At 37.2% G+C, this 14,950-nt stretch overlaps 1 pseudogene; it reads right to left on the bottom strand.

Moving 5' to 3' along the window:
* Positions 1-4,536: 4,536 nt before the first annotated feature.
* On the bottom strand, positions 4,537-5,905 carry LOC101590926 (annotated as a pseudogene).
* Positions 5,906-14,950: the final 9,045 nt, after the last annotated feature.

The following is a 14,950-nucleotide window of genomic DNA, read 5'->3' on the forward strand; positions in this document are numbered from 1 at the left end:
AATTAAATCCTCACAAATAGAATACAGCAAATTATTAAGATTATACATCTATATTAGCTAGGAATCATCACAGGGATGCAAGGATGGTACAACATATGCAAATCTAAAAATATAATACACTATATCACTAGAGCCAAATCCAACACCCACATGATCATTTCAATTGATGCAGAAAAGGCTTTTGTTAGAGTCTCATAATGATTTATGTTCAAAATCATAAATAAAATTGGAACATGTGGCCTGTACCTCCATCTGACAAAAGCCATCAATGACAACCTAACAGCTAACATAATTCTAAATGGAGAAAAACTGAAATCTTTTACTCTCAGATCAGGTACAAGACAAAGATGTCCTCTATCACCACTCCTATCCAATATAGTTCTGGAGTTATTAGGTGGAGCCATTAGACAAGAGAGAGAATTAAAAGGAATAAGAATAGGTAAAGAAGAAGTTAAACTATCATTGTTTGCTGATGACATGATACTCTACTTGGAAGACCCAAAAAACTCCACCAAGAAGCTACTAGAATTAATACACAAATTCAGTAGTGTAGCAGGATACAAAGTCAATATCCAAAAGTCAATAGCATTCCTCTACACAGATAACAAGCACACCGAGAGAGAAATTAGAGAAATAATACCTTTTACAATAGCACTACAGAAAATGAAATACTTAGGATTAATCTAACTAAAGAAGTAAACAATCTATTCAATGAAAATGATAGTACTTTGAAAAAAGAGATTGTGGAGGATTTCAGAAAACAGAAAGATATTCTCTGCTCCTGGATAGGAAGAACCAACATTGTGAAGATGGTGATACTCCCAAAATTGCTGTAAAGATTTAATGTGATCCCTAAGAAAATACCACCAATATACCCCATAGACCTAGAAAAATCTTTCCTAAAATTTATTTGAAACCAGAAAAAACATAGAATAGGAAAGGCAATCCTAGGCAACAAAGGCAAGGAAGGAGGCATTACAATTCCTGACTCAAAATTGTGCTACAAAGTTACTGTGATAAAATCAGCATGGTATTTGCAAAATAAAATAGACCTGAAGATAAATGGAATAGATTAGAAGATGCAGATACAACCACAAACCCTCTCAGCCATCTTATCTTAAAAGTGGCCAAACATGCTTACTGGAAGAAAGATAGCCTCTTTAACAAACTGTGCTTGAAAAACTGGCTCTGTACATGTCAAAAACTAAAACTTGACCCAGGTCTATCACTATGCACTAAACTAAAGTCACAATGGATTAAAGATCTAAGCAATAAAATAGAAACTCTAAATCTCCTAGAAAACAAAGTAGATGGAATACTTGGAGACATAGGGGTAGGCAAACAGTTCATGAATAAAAATCAAACTGCATGGCAAATACTTGAAAGAATTAGTAGCTGGCACCTCCTCCTATTGAAAAGTTTTTGCACTTCAAATGAAATTGCCAATGGAGTGAAAAGTCAATGCACAAATTTGGAAAAAAATCTTAACTAATAAGCACTCAGACAAAGGTCTTCTATCTAGAATTTATAAAGAACTAAAAAAGATTGTGGCCCCCAAATTTAAAGACCCAATCCAAAAATGGGAATCTTGGATGAACCCACACTTCTCAGAGGAAGAAATAAAAGAAACAAATAAATACATAAGAAAATGTTCCACATCAGTAACCATCTGTGAAATGCAAATTAAAACAACACTGAAATACTATCTCACCCCACAAAGAATACATATCATAAAGAAATCAACTAACAACAAATGTTGGAGAGGTTGCAGGGAAAAAGGAACCTTCTTCCACTACTGTTGGCAATGTAGGATGGTGCAAACATTATGTAAATCAATGTGGTGACTCCTTATAAACTAGGACTGGAAATTCCATTCAATCCAGCTCTCCTTCTCCTGGGAATTTCCTCAAAAGAACTGAAAATGTCCTATCATAATGATATATGTGCACCTATGTTTATAGTAGCACAATTTGTGACAGCCAAAACTCGGAAACAACAAAAATGCCCATCACTTGAGGAATGGATGAAAAAGATGTGGTATTTTTATACAATGTAGTATTACTCACCTATAAAGAAAAATAATCTGAAAACCTTCCTATATAAGTGGATGGAACTAAAGATATACTCATAAGTAAACTAAACTAGATCCATCTGTGTAAGTATTATATTGTCTCCCTAGTGTAAGAGCCAAAAGAATAAATAAAAATTGAAAGGTATAACACAGTAGAATGGAAAGTGAAAATTTAAGGCTTAGTAATGAAGAGAGAGAAAGCAGAAAAGGTAGGAAACATGGCAGGCTTAAAACCATACATTTATTCAAACAAGATAATTAAGGCAATGGTCCTATGAATCTCCATCAGGTTTTTTAAAATAGTACTTAATTGGTAGAATTCTCACCCTGACTAACTCTACAGTGATATCTGTGAACTAAGTAACTATACTGAGGATAACAGTGTGTAACACTAAAACCATGGTTGAAATACTGTCATTTTGGTCTTCTAAATGTATATTGTTTCTAATGTCATACCAATTATTGCCATATTACCTTTAAAGTAATTTTTTGAATGGTAATAAAAGGAAACAAGAGCCAAGAAAAAATAATGTCAGAGGATTGTCCTGCTACATATTGTTTGATCTCTAAATTTCTGTGCAAAAATGTGTAATTGTTTCTTTCACATTCTATAGGGATTTAAATTTTAGAATATCCATACTTGGTGGAAAATAGCAGTTTTATGTTATGACTAAGGTGTTTGATATTCAGACACATAGTGATGTTAAGACTATCTACCTCTGTTGCAGGGTGAAAATATCATTAAGATTCTCTTCTGGATGTTTAATAACTAAAGTTTGCAGACAAAAAATTATTGAAATAGAGGGGCTACCAGGATAGCCAATATTTTGGCCCTATCACTTCAAGGTTAGTGAGGACTCAGGATATAAGAGAACCTGTGCTGTGACACCCTATAATTCAGTGGTGTGCCAAATTTCCTGATCAAGGAGATTATGGGGCCACCAAGGAAAGTGACCAGTGATGTATAGTGTGCCTAGGGAAAGTCATCTAGAGAGAAAAAATTCTCTCAGACTTTCACAGAGAGCAAACTGGTCAAGCAATGGCTGTGACTCATCCACATGGCTGACCCTGACAAAAGATCTACAAGGTAATTTACATGGTTACAGTGTAAATCCTGAAGGTATGTGACTGACCTTGTCAGATACAAAAGTTACATTTTTATTTATATAGGTCTTACTTTAACTTGACCTTAACCATCCAGCAGAAAAGTATAACCACAAGATATAAAAAGTAAAGCTATATTAATATGCTGAGCTGTAAAAGGCTCAAGTCAACAACTTCAGACATTTGCCACTTGTGCTGGTAACTCATTACTATTTATGGACTATTTTACTATATTGGGTTATTTTGCTGAATTCAAGTACTTATGATCTGTAGACTGGTTTCAAGTATGAAAAGGTCCTTTAAAAACTTCTCCAAATACAGGTTCTCTAACTGCAGTGGAACATCCATCTCTGAAAAAACAGAATGAAAAAGGGGATATGTTTGGAACCATGAAGCTAGGAAATTGATCAAATATATGTAGGTGGCACTTGGCCCAGTGCCTAAAGCGAACAAGCTACCTCACTCCTAAGATGGACATTCTGTCTGGTAAAAGTGCGTAAGTTCTCTTATGTCCTGAGTTCTAATTGACCATGAAAGGCTAGGGCCAAAATATTGGCTATCTTTTTAGCCCATCTATCTAATTTTTGGCCTGTAAACTTTAGTTGTTAAACATCCAGAAGTAAATCTCTTTGAAATGGATATATACTGAATGCTTTGTTGATTAAATTTTATTTACTGATTTAACAGTTTTTATTTCTTTTCTTTTTTTTTCTAGGTTATGTCATTTTCACTTTATTGCTCAAGCATGGGACTTGAGATGCACCTGGACCTTCCGCAACAAGCAGACAAGTGGGTGGGGGCTGGAGTCACAACCTAGGCCAGATGAAAAACTGACAGGAGAGGAAATACTGCAAGTGAAGGTGGGGGAACAAGGGGTGGTCAGCAAGACACCAAAAGATACATCACATGCCATCTGGGGTGAGGAAGGAAACAGCTAATGGGCACAGCAGTGGTTTTTCCCACACCCCTAGCACCACAGGGAGGCCATATATTTGTAAATGGACTGGATAAAGGAAGAATGAAGATAATGGTTGCCTGGGACTCTCCTCAGTACTGGTCACTCATATCTCATCCTCATCACTTGCCCCCTTCTACTATTTGAAAAACTGACTTAATAGAGCGAGCAATATAAATTAACACTGTCATGACCACATGTGGATAGACCTATGTTCATAATGGAGGAACAAGTAATGATACCACCTCAAATTATCCCCCACTTCAACACCTCCCCCCAAGCCATCATCCAACCAGATAGAAAATAAAGTCTAATTCATCCAAAATTCTTCAGTTTTTACAAAATTACAGTAAAGTAGGGAAGGGAGCATGGAGGCAGGCAGCTGCATGGAGTAGGTCTGGGAAGGCTATACTTCGGTCTCCAACTGAGGCTGGCTTCCTGGAACATTGTTCTTCTGTTCATCCTTCATTTCTGTGTCAGTGGGATGGTCTCTGGTGGCTACATCTGCCTTAGCATTATTCTCCTCCTCAGCCAATCTTTCAAACATATTAGCATAGGATTTCTTCTCCCGTTCAAGCTGCTTGTGGATCCACTGCTGGGACACAGCCAGTTGGGTCTTGGCCGCTTTATTACTGGGGTAGAGCTGCAGAACCTTCTGGAAGCCAGCCTGTGCTAGGTCAGAGTCATCCACGGTCAGATGGGCCTCTCCTCGGTAGAAGAGGCCCTTCTGATAGTTGTCCAGTTCCAGCGCCTTGTTACAGCTTTTGATGGCAGCTGAGAAGGCTTACAGCTTCAGGTGACACATTGTGAGATTCAGGTGGGAAGCTAGGTGAAGGGCCTTTGCCTTCTGTGCTTCCTCCTCAGAGAAACTTGACTCATATTCCAGCCAGGATACAATCTTCTTGTACTGCACTAAAGCTTGCTTGTACTTGCCTTCCTTGAAGTACACAGTGCCTTGCTCTTTCACTATGGTGTTCTGCTCCAGCTTTTCCTCAGAATTCCTTTCCCAAGACTCCTTTGCCTTCTCAAAACTCTTGAGGTGTGCCTCGTATTTCAGGTGAGCATTTGGTGGGATCTGGAACTTTTCCTTTCCAACACTGCCAAAACCATAGCTGGGCTCGAGGTATATAATGGGATGTTATCCTTTGTCCATGCACTGAATGTCCTTCTCTAGCCCACAAGGAAGATCCAGACTTTCCCCATTGCCAACTTCAAAGTGAAGCTCCAGCTGGTCCTTGTAGTACCCTTCCAGTGTGACCTCCACAATAGAGCCATCATTGGGTCTGGAGTAGCCTTCACCCCGAGTCTGTATTCTTCGGATGATTCCACCATCTTCCTCTTCAGTCAGGTCCTCTCCCTTAAACTCAAACAATTCCACCTCAAACACAAGTGCGGCATTGGGGTGGGGGGATATTTGGAGGACTCCCTGCTGGATCATAGGCATACTGTGGTTTGCAGTTGATGCAACACAGCTCCCCAGCCTTCATGGTTGCCACAGCAATACCCCAAGCCTTGATGGCCTCCCCTTTTCCCATGTCAAAGGAGAATTTATCCTTGTGGTCCATATTGGAGTCAAACTTTGTGCCATCTAATAACAAGTCAGTGTAGTGGACAAAGACTCAATCCCCAGTAATGGGTGTCTCAGTGCCTGTACCCTCTCTCTTGATGATCTCCAGCACCCCCTCGTCCTGTGGGGGGCTGATGATCACCCCCTCCAGGGGCAGCGGGGCAGACTGCGCCCCGCTCTCGACCACCTTTATCTCCTCGGCGATCATCTTCTCACGGTGTGTGTGAGCTTGAGGGCCTGAGCGGACCACACTCGGGCACCTCCTACACTTTTTACTTCTATAATTCAATGTATTTTTCCCTTATTTATATTTTCAACTTTTGTTTACTTCTATAAAAATTATATAACTAATGATGCTTTCTCCCAAATACCTTGAGTGAGGAAAAACAAGCAATCATTTAATTACCTGAGACAAGTGCCTCCTGAAGTCAAATAAGCTGTAAGAACAGTCCATAAAATCTGATGGATTGCTGACAGCTGCAAGTGTGCGACATCACAGTTGAGAGATATCTAGTTGGCTCTCTGACTCTTGCAGCTTTCCTCTGTGGAAACATCACCAAAATTTCAGAATGAATCACGGATGATCTGGGGAAAACTGGCTAATGTGGGTTTGAAAATGGCAGCCCTGGCTGAGGTCTCTGTGGCGAAAGCCACCACGCCCATAGCTCGGTGCTATCACCTTGTAACTGTGGTAAGGAGTGGAAGCTAACACCTAATCTCCACCAGACACTACTCTTTCTTATTGACTTTATGTAAAAATGTCTCAATCTGTGAAGAGTTTCTTCAAAATTGTGCCTAAGGACATTTGTAGAGACACAGTGCAGGTGCAAGGGTAGATGGAAGGGAAAAATATTCTTGGACTCCAGAGAAAGGCTAGAAATGCACTTTATAGACAGTGCATGACTGAAGTATGACTGAAAGGAGGACAGAATCCACCTGGGAAGTCCACATCACTGAATCCACATTGGCCAAACTCCTGTAGCCATGAGGTTTATCAGTTTAAGGAAAACTGCATTTATTTATTTATTTATTTATTTATTTATTTATTTATTTATTTGGTACAGGCCTCACTATGCAGCTTGGATTCGGACTCATAGTGATCCTCTTGTCTCAGCCTCCCCAGCACTGAGATTACAGGTGTGTACCACCGTGCCCATTTTAAGGGCTGGCACTGCATGCCCTCGATTTTGGGCCAGGACAGTGTGCAGTACTGAGGATCAATTCTGGGTCCTTGAACTGGCCAGGCAGGTGCTTAGACTGCTGAGCTATCTCCCCAGCACTAAAACTGTATTTTCTTTGATTCCCATCAATCTGTTAATATATTAATTCTCCTGTCCAACTGACATTGAAATAATCAATATTAATTTATATAAAACAGTGTGTTGAAGATGTTGGGAAGCAATCAGTGAACATAGGGCTTGATGGGCTATAAGTCATGACACACAGAACATATCATATAATATCTACATTCACTTTCACATTTTCCTAAAACTGTATATGAGAAAGTAGCACAACAGCCATGTGGATCTGAACCAGACTGTGATTTAGTTCCATTAAATGACTACAATTTAACATAAACCCACATAAGAAGCAACTGTAGAGAACACTGAACTCTACACACAAAATCCACTCGGATCTTTTAAATAATATGCTTTGCATTCCAAAAGCAAAACTTTAAAATACCTAGCATAGCACAACAATTGGGAAGATAAAGCGCTTGCCAGGCTCCAAAGGGCACAGAGACCCAGGAAGCAAGGCTGCTCGTCAGGGTTTGTGAGTGTGGAGGAGGAAGGTAACAGCACAGACTTTCGGCTTAAAAACCTGTGAGACCACAAGCTTGAACTGTGTGCCTCAAAAGTATGGAAAATGTTAAACCAAACACATGAAAGTAGACTAAAATATTATAAAGTACTAATCTAAAAGGTCATAAAATATCATGCTTTTATCACATCTGCCTTGAAATAAATGTTGACTCGGCCTAAGTCTCTGCATTCTGTTTACACTCCAGGATCTATAGTGCCCACCAGGACAGAGCACTCCAATCCCACAGGTGGCTGCTGACATCAACTTGCCCCATCTTGCTTTTCCCAGGAATGTGGTTCACCTTATCTTTATTCCACTCTTTAAAAATGAATGTTGCCTGAATGATCCAAAATCTTTCTTATAAGGAAGCTGACAACTGCCTTGCCTGTGCTGATCTACATTCTTGATGCATAATGATGTAAGCCTCTTCCAAGTTGTTTTTCTTTTTCCTTTTAAAGTTATTTGAAATCTGTAAGACACAGAAGCCAATTTCACCTTGCCTGATACTTATATCTCCTGAGTTACAATTCTGGTCAGCCCAACTTATACTGTTTCTTCTTAGTTTGTGTCTCAGTTTCTTTTAATGGCTTCTAAAAGTAAATTTTCCTACTCAGGAATAAATAATTGACCTTAAGAGTAAAAGAAATATATATGCCACTATGAATAAAGAAACAATTCCACTAATACTCAATTCAGGAAGAAAACTAGAGCAAATTTATCTCTCTATAGAAAAGATAAAGACTCCTACTTTTAAAAACTCACCAAAGTGTTCTTACCTAGTGAAAAATTGCAACAGTTAAAAAAGAGAAACAAATAACTTAAAACAAAAATACAGGGTGTATTACACCACCATTGCTACAGATACTAGAAGCAAACATGTGCAAAGGCTATGATAAATTTATGCAAAAAGGGGGAAACGTAAAAGTAAAAACATGATGGAAAATTGTATCACAATTTTTACGAAAGAATCCAAGTTGTGAATGAAACACATACAGTGAAGTAAATCAGGTGCACATTTGCAAATATCATATTATCTCCTTAGTGTGAGAACCTGAAAGAGAAAAATGAATCTGAAGGGTACAATAGATACTGAGAAAAGGGAATGAACTTATTCAAAAGGAAAGAGTTACTGAGTTGAGCAGAAGGACTAGAGAGGGAGTGGGGGAAAGACATTTGTCTAAGTATGTAAGCAGGGTGGTTTGGATAACTGTACTGTGTATTTCTGCTGGTCTATGGAAAGAAGCAGTTAATGCTTTAATTTGTTTTGTCTCCTTTTTTCAATTGTTTGTACCCTTTTGTTTTTTAATTTCTTATACATATGTTTCTTTTTTTCTTCCTTCTTTCAATTTTACATGCATATATCTGGTAATATGAATAACTATTTGGAAGACAACACTGTGTATTACAACAAATACTATGAAATTCATGTTACTTTGTTAAGTGGAATTCTGTATCACTTGTAATATTTTCTGCTTTAATTCTAATTTGTGCTCTTTTTAACAAATAAATTTTTAAAAATTAGTAGATAAGCATTATAGTTTAGTATCTGATTCCTTACCACCTTGTTAAAATATATTGTTCTTTATGGCTAAAAAAATTTTCATTTGTTTTTCTAGTTATGAAATTCCTTCTCTTCAAGTGCTTCAAAATCCTACATGTTTGGAATTGCTGAATGACCTTTGCTAACTAGTTTCCACCCTTAATGCTGGGTGTTATTCTATTCATTGTTGAAACTAATCTATTTTGTGATTGGAAAACAATGAATGATAATTGTTTTCCCTTCTACTTAAATACTTTTCTACTGAAACATACTTTGACTTTCTAATCTTTGTTTTCCAAGACTGAGAATAATACTTTGAGCAAAATAGATACTTCACTTATATTGTCTAAATAATGAATTTAAATGCATGAATGGAAAGAATTTCCTGATTAAGGAAATGTGTCCCTTTGTTAATATCCAAGGATCCATGCTTTTTGTGAGAGAGACAGGATCTCACTACATAATTCAGGCTACCTTTGAACTCACTATACAGCCCAAGCTGGCTTTGCACGCATAGAGATCCTCCTGACACAGCCTACAGATCTCTGGGATTACAGGCATGTGCCAGCACTCCAGGCATTCATGCCTTTTGATGTCAATTATTATGACAATTTTGAATTTTAAATTGCTTCAATTATTGTTAGACTGAACTTGACAGTTTGCCATCCTGAAATTCATTTTAGCCATATAGTTTCTTATGGCTAAAAATATTTCATTTGTTTTTCTAGGTGTGAAATTCCTTCTCTTCGAGTGTCTTAAAATCCTAAATGGCCTGTTTCCATGTGACCTTTGCTGACCCATTTCATTTTGCTCAGATCTCTATAACTTCACATTGTGCTTTCCCATAAGCTACAGGAAATCCTTAAAGTTATTTTTCTAGTCCTAATATATACTGGATAACACTGGTCTTATTTTAAAGAACTCATGGATCTTGTAGCATTTCATATCTTGTTTGCTTAACAAGCCTAAAATCTTAGTCAGTTTAATTTCTAAAACTAATTCTATAGATCCCCTGCCCCCCAATTTTAGGCTGTATATCAAAATATGTGTTGTGGTCAAAGCTAATGAAGTTTTCTAGTCATTTAATTTGCTCTAAAGGTCACTATATCAATCATAAATTTAGGATATAGATGTATCCTAAAAACCTAAAAAGCATAGGATCACATTAATGCTAGCATACCCAGACCTATATTCCAATTGAATTTTATGTAAATTATTCACCCCACAGTTAGGATTTATATTCCATGAACAGACTTGGCTTTGCTAATTTCTCACTCTATCCCTCTTTCTCTCTCATTCTTTCTTTTCGCCTTTCAACAAAGATAGCTCATACATTTTACTAAACACAGAAAACACAAAATTAATAAAATACTGATAATTCTTAATCTGAAAGTCTAGTTCTGAGTATTTGAATAACAAAAGTAAGACCAAGCATCTACTTTTAACCCCTGTCTTAAGGACACAACAATTTGCTATTTTGTCCAATTCATTGTGCTGGGTAGAGTCCCAAGCCAAAGCCACGTTAGTCCACAGCAGAGGCCACACTATTAACCACTACCCTCTCCTGCCAGGAATATATAGGAAGAGAATGTTGGGAAGCCCAGCCCAGCACTATGGCTGTGAAAAAAGTCACAAAAGAAAAGAAACATGGGCAGAGCAGAATTTCTAGTTCACTGTCTTACTTTAACTACTGTGCTTCTCTTTTTCCATATCCCTCAGAGTCTAATCCTCTTTATTAGTGAGATTAACAAAGAAAATGACTTTTAACCTTATCTCTTCCTTGTGGAGTAGCCCTGTAATGACAACTAATATGACCTTCAAATCATTGTCAAATACTCAAAGCATGCTCCAAAAGGTAGAAAACAACCAAAACATTTTGAACATTTATGGAGTTGCTAAAATCTTTTTTTAAATCCATTTTTAACAACAATGCTATGTCAATATTAGAGCTATTACTGCTTATTATTCTGAGTAGAAAAGATGAGAAGTTTAAAATGTTCATTTTAAATAATACCTGTGTGTCTTTCCAACCGGATGACAGAGAAAGGCTTTCCCACACTGGAGGGTTGGCCCATGCAGGGCACATTGGTGCGCTTCTTCCTTCTCCTTCCCTTCCCCGGTCTCCTTGCCCCGGGTCTTCTAGGCCCTTTCTTGTTTGCAAGAGATCTGTTCCCAGATATGTATGTCATTTTTTTCTGAGTTAGTGCAGAAATTTATTAAAATAACAAAACTTGAATATAATAACCTAAATACATTTAATGGATTATAGTATGCTCTGTGATGCAATAGATTCACCAGTCTTGTTCTTCATTCATTGTAATCATGAATTTTTATGCTATGTGGATGAATTTTAGGTATACTTAGATATCCCTTGACACCATAGGTTCATATATAAAGTATTATTTGAGCCTCACTGGAAGCATTTTCCCCTGTGAAACAGGAAATGGGCCTCATACAGTCCACACAGCTGTGCCTTATGATCTGCAGTTAGTCAGAACTATGCCCTCAACTTTATTTAAGTAAAAAATTACTTAAAATCCACATGCCATACATGGTAGAGAACACAGAATCTCTCAGAATTCTGAAAATCTGTTTCCTACTTATTGCTCCTTTAAATAACTACCATTTATAGCACTTGCTGAATATCCATTTGTTTACAATTTCACTTTACTGTTGATTGCTTTTCTCTGCTCTAGGAAAATTTTGAAGAGGTATAGCCTTCTGTTTGCTTTGTCACACTGAAGACAAGAGGAACAGAACAGCACTACATGGAAGTAACTTAAAGGTGAATATTAGACATTTTAGTTTCTCACACTTCTTTGTCCATTTTTGATTCCTTCCCTGTGAATTCATTTTGTTCCGTATTGTTTTGCACACTTGCTGTTACGCTCTCCTTTTGACCTTCCTTCTCTGTTTTATTCTAATACCCTAGGGAGCTCTATTTCTTTTCTTTCTGCTAAAGAATGCCAACCATCATTTTTGTGTCTGGCTCACAAATTTTTCGCCCACCCAGTGATTATTTAATTTAGTCTAGCAGACACGTAACGATTGCTCTGGTTGGGGCCGCTCAGAGGATGCAGAAAGGCTTTGTAATTTCCATTTTGCTTACCTGTGTTTACATTGGTAACTGACATAGAATGATATAAAGTCTTATTTTTCTCTGATGTCAATTATGCCATTATTGCTAACACCTAGAAATAAATGCAATATTTTTATTAGCAGGAGAATGTTACTTCCAAATATAACCAATTTTATTTTCAAGAAAGTGAGAGTCACAAATGAAAGAACTGATTTATGTGAGAGGCATTGACAAATGCCAGGTAGTGCAAACAGTAACTCTGATCATCTTTCCACTGCACATTTCTTCCTACGTGAAATCATAATATTAACTTCCGTTTACACCAATGTTTTAAGAATAGTGCCTAATTTATTTAGTCCGTTGCTAAACACAAAGTACAAAATTTTTAAATACACATTAGAAAGTGGATATTTATGTATAATTGCTTCAAAGTCATGTGAAAAATACTTGAAATTGTCCAAAACCCCTTTTCATTAGTTTAGGAAGTAGTTGCTGTCAGCATCTGCCGAGCAGATAGAACATAAGTACACTTGCAGAAGCAAAAGGAAGTAACCAGTTTCTAGCCATGTGTTGAGCTGATCTATAGATGAAAAGTTGGATCAAAGGAATCTCTCTTGCAGCCCTGAAGGCACTATAAATGAAGGGGCCAGGATGATAAACAGAGGAAGCTACAGAGAGAGAGGTATTTCCTTTACTTTTCTACATCTTTTTTCTGTAAATATTAAGAAAAGCAATTGTGAAAATAGAGGGAGACAAGGTTGTACTTTGAAAGATTACGATCTTCTTTCTTGCTAAATACAACACGGTGTGGAAGCATTTACTTTGCTTTGATTTATTTATTCTTAGTCAGGAAATAGGGCTTGGAGGCCAGCTAGATAGCTCAGCGGACTAAGCTCCTGCTTAGGCAAGAGAAGGGACTGAGGTTCAATCCTTGGCATCATATGCTGCGTATAATCCCAACATTGGGGAGAGTGAGATAGGAGGATCACATACGAGTCCAAGCTGTGTAGAGACCCCGTACAAAATACATGAAACACAATACAATACAATACAATACAATACAATACAATACAATACAATACAATACAATACAGTAGAATAAAATAAAATAAAAAGTACGGTTTGGACTCAAGCAAAGAATAGTACCATCTGACGTGAGCATAGTTTCCCGGAACAGTGAGAACGGACAACCTGCTTGAACACGGAACTGGCATCAACCCAGTTCCGATGGTCTGCACTATGCTTTGGGGGTACAGGATGGGCACTTCTTCTAGAAGAGTAAGCAAAGGCCTTCTGTTTCAAAGGAAACAGAATATTTTTAAAATGTGGATCTGAGGCTTATATAGTAAATTTAGTAAGCCAAAATCTCTGTATAAAAGGAATGTGCAGCTTGAGGCTGATTCTTACACATGAAAATACAAGAACCACGGCTGTAAGGAATGATTTCAGTGGTTGCCACAGGACAGAGCAGAGGCAGGAGAGCTCTCTGGACCTATACGGGAATGACAAGGACTGGAAATAACAGAGGGGAGGACAGCCTAACAGGGTCTCTTGGGAGCGCAGGCAACAAACTAACTCTCAGGTTTCCTGAACATGAGAAACCAAACAAACATCAAAATACTCCTTAAATTGTCCATTTTACTACTACAAGATTGCACGCTGCTTAATCAAAGTTTCTGTAGATCTAATCTTTTTTATTTGAAGCATGTTTTCTTAAATTTGTTTTTCATTTATTTTATGTGTTTAATGCATAGCCTCTGCATTGATATATAGTTAGTAGATGGAGAGTTTATGTTAATTAGGAAGAGGATAATGTGGGAATAAAGATCAAGTCTCTCTCGGCTCATCTGCAGTGGCTTAAATATACTTTATGTGCAGGCTTAGGCTCACTTTGCTTTGAGCATTGATACTCTTCTTGCAAACATAAATTCTAAGTAAAGTGGCAGAATTCACCTGTCGAGAGTTCACAGTCTTGAAATGATATGTAGAAATATGGAAATGCGTAATTGAAAATCATATAAAAGTGAAAGACATAGTGTGCATCTTCTATGATTTGTGTCTTAAAGCCAATTATTTGATTTTCGTCTATTAGACCAATCATAAAAAAGAATAGCCTTGTTCTCCCTTCATGCATAAACTAAAACTTGCAAAAGTATAATTATTTATATTATGGCATTAATTATTTATACTGTCATTAATAGACATTAGTAATATTAACAAACAAATTCATTTTAAATAAATTATTAACTTAGAAACTAGAAATATGAACAGTCAACAAGACTTCGTGGATTTGGTGTCAGTAAGACCCAAATTATAATCTTTATACCAAATGGCAATAAATCAGAACCTGGGTTTCTTCACCTTTCAAAGAGAATTAGCAATCCTGCACGTGTGAGGTCAAGATGAGGATAAACATAGTGCAACGCTGTGATTAATAAGTAATCATTATTAACAGATTTTGTTGTCCCTGTAGTGGCAATGAATGGATTTACTGTGTTTCTGCTTTTCCTTAAATATTTCACTGTAAAGGGAAGAGGATTCAAATATGCACATATGTGTATATAGGATATGAATATGATCCTACGTATATAAAATGTCTTTAAAAATATCATTAACAGAAAATAAAAAAATATTTTATCCTTTATGACCCATTTCGTTTTTTCCTTTGTCCTGTCTGTTCCTTTCACCTGCAAGACCTTCTAACAAACGTCCTTAGGAAGGGAAATTCCCCCCACTTTTCTGCCTACCTTGTTAGGTTAAGCCTTTTTCCCTATAAGACACAAATAGGAGGGTGGGTAGGGGATACAACTTAGTGGCAAAAATACTTGCCT

The sequence above is a fragment of the Octodon degus genome, unplaced genomic scaffold (genome assembly GCF_000260255.1).
Source record: "Octodon degus isolate 3935 unplaced genomic scaffold, OctDeg1.0 scaffold00012, whole genome shotgun sequence".
NCBI classification, from domain to species: domain Eukaryota; kingdom Metazoa; phylum Chordata; class Mammalia; order Rodentia; family Octodontidae; genus Octodon; species Octodon degus.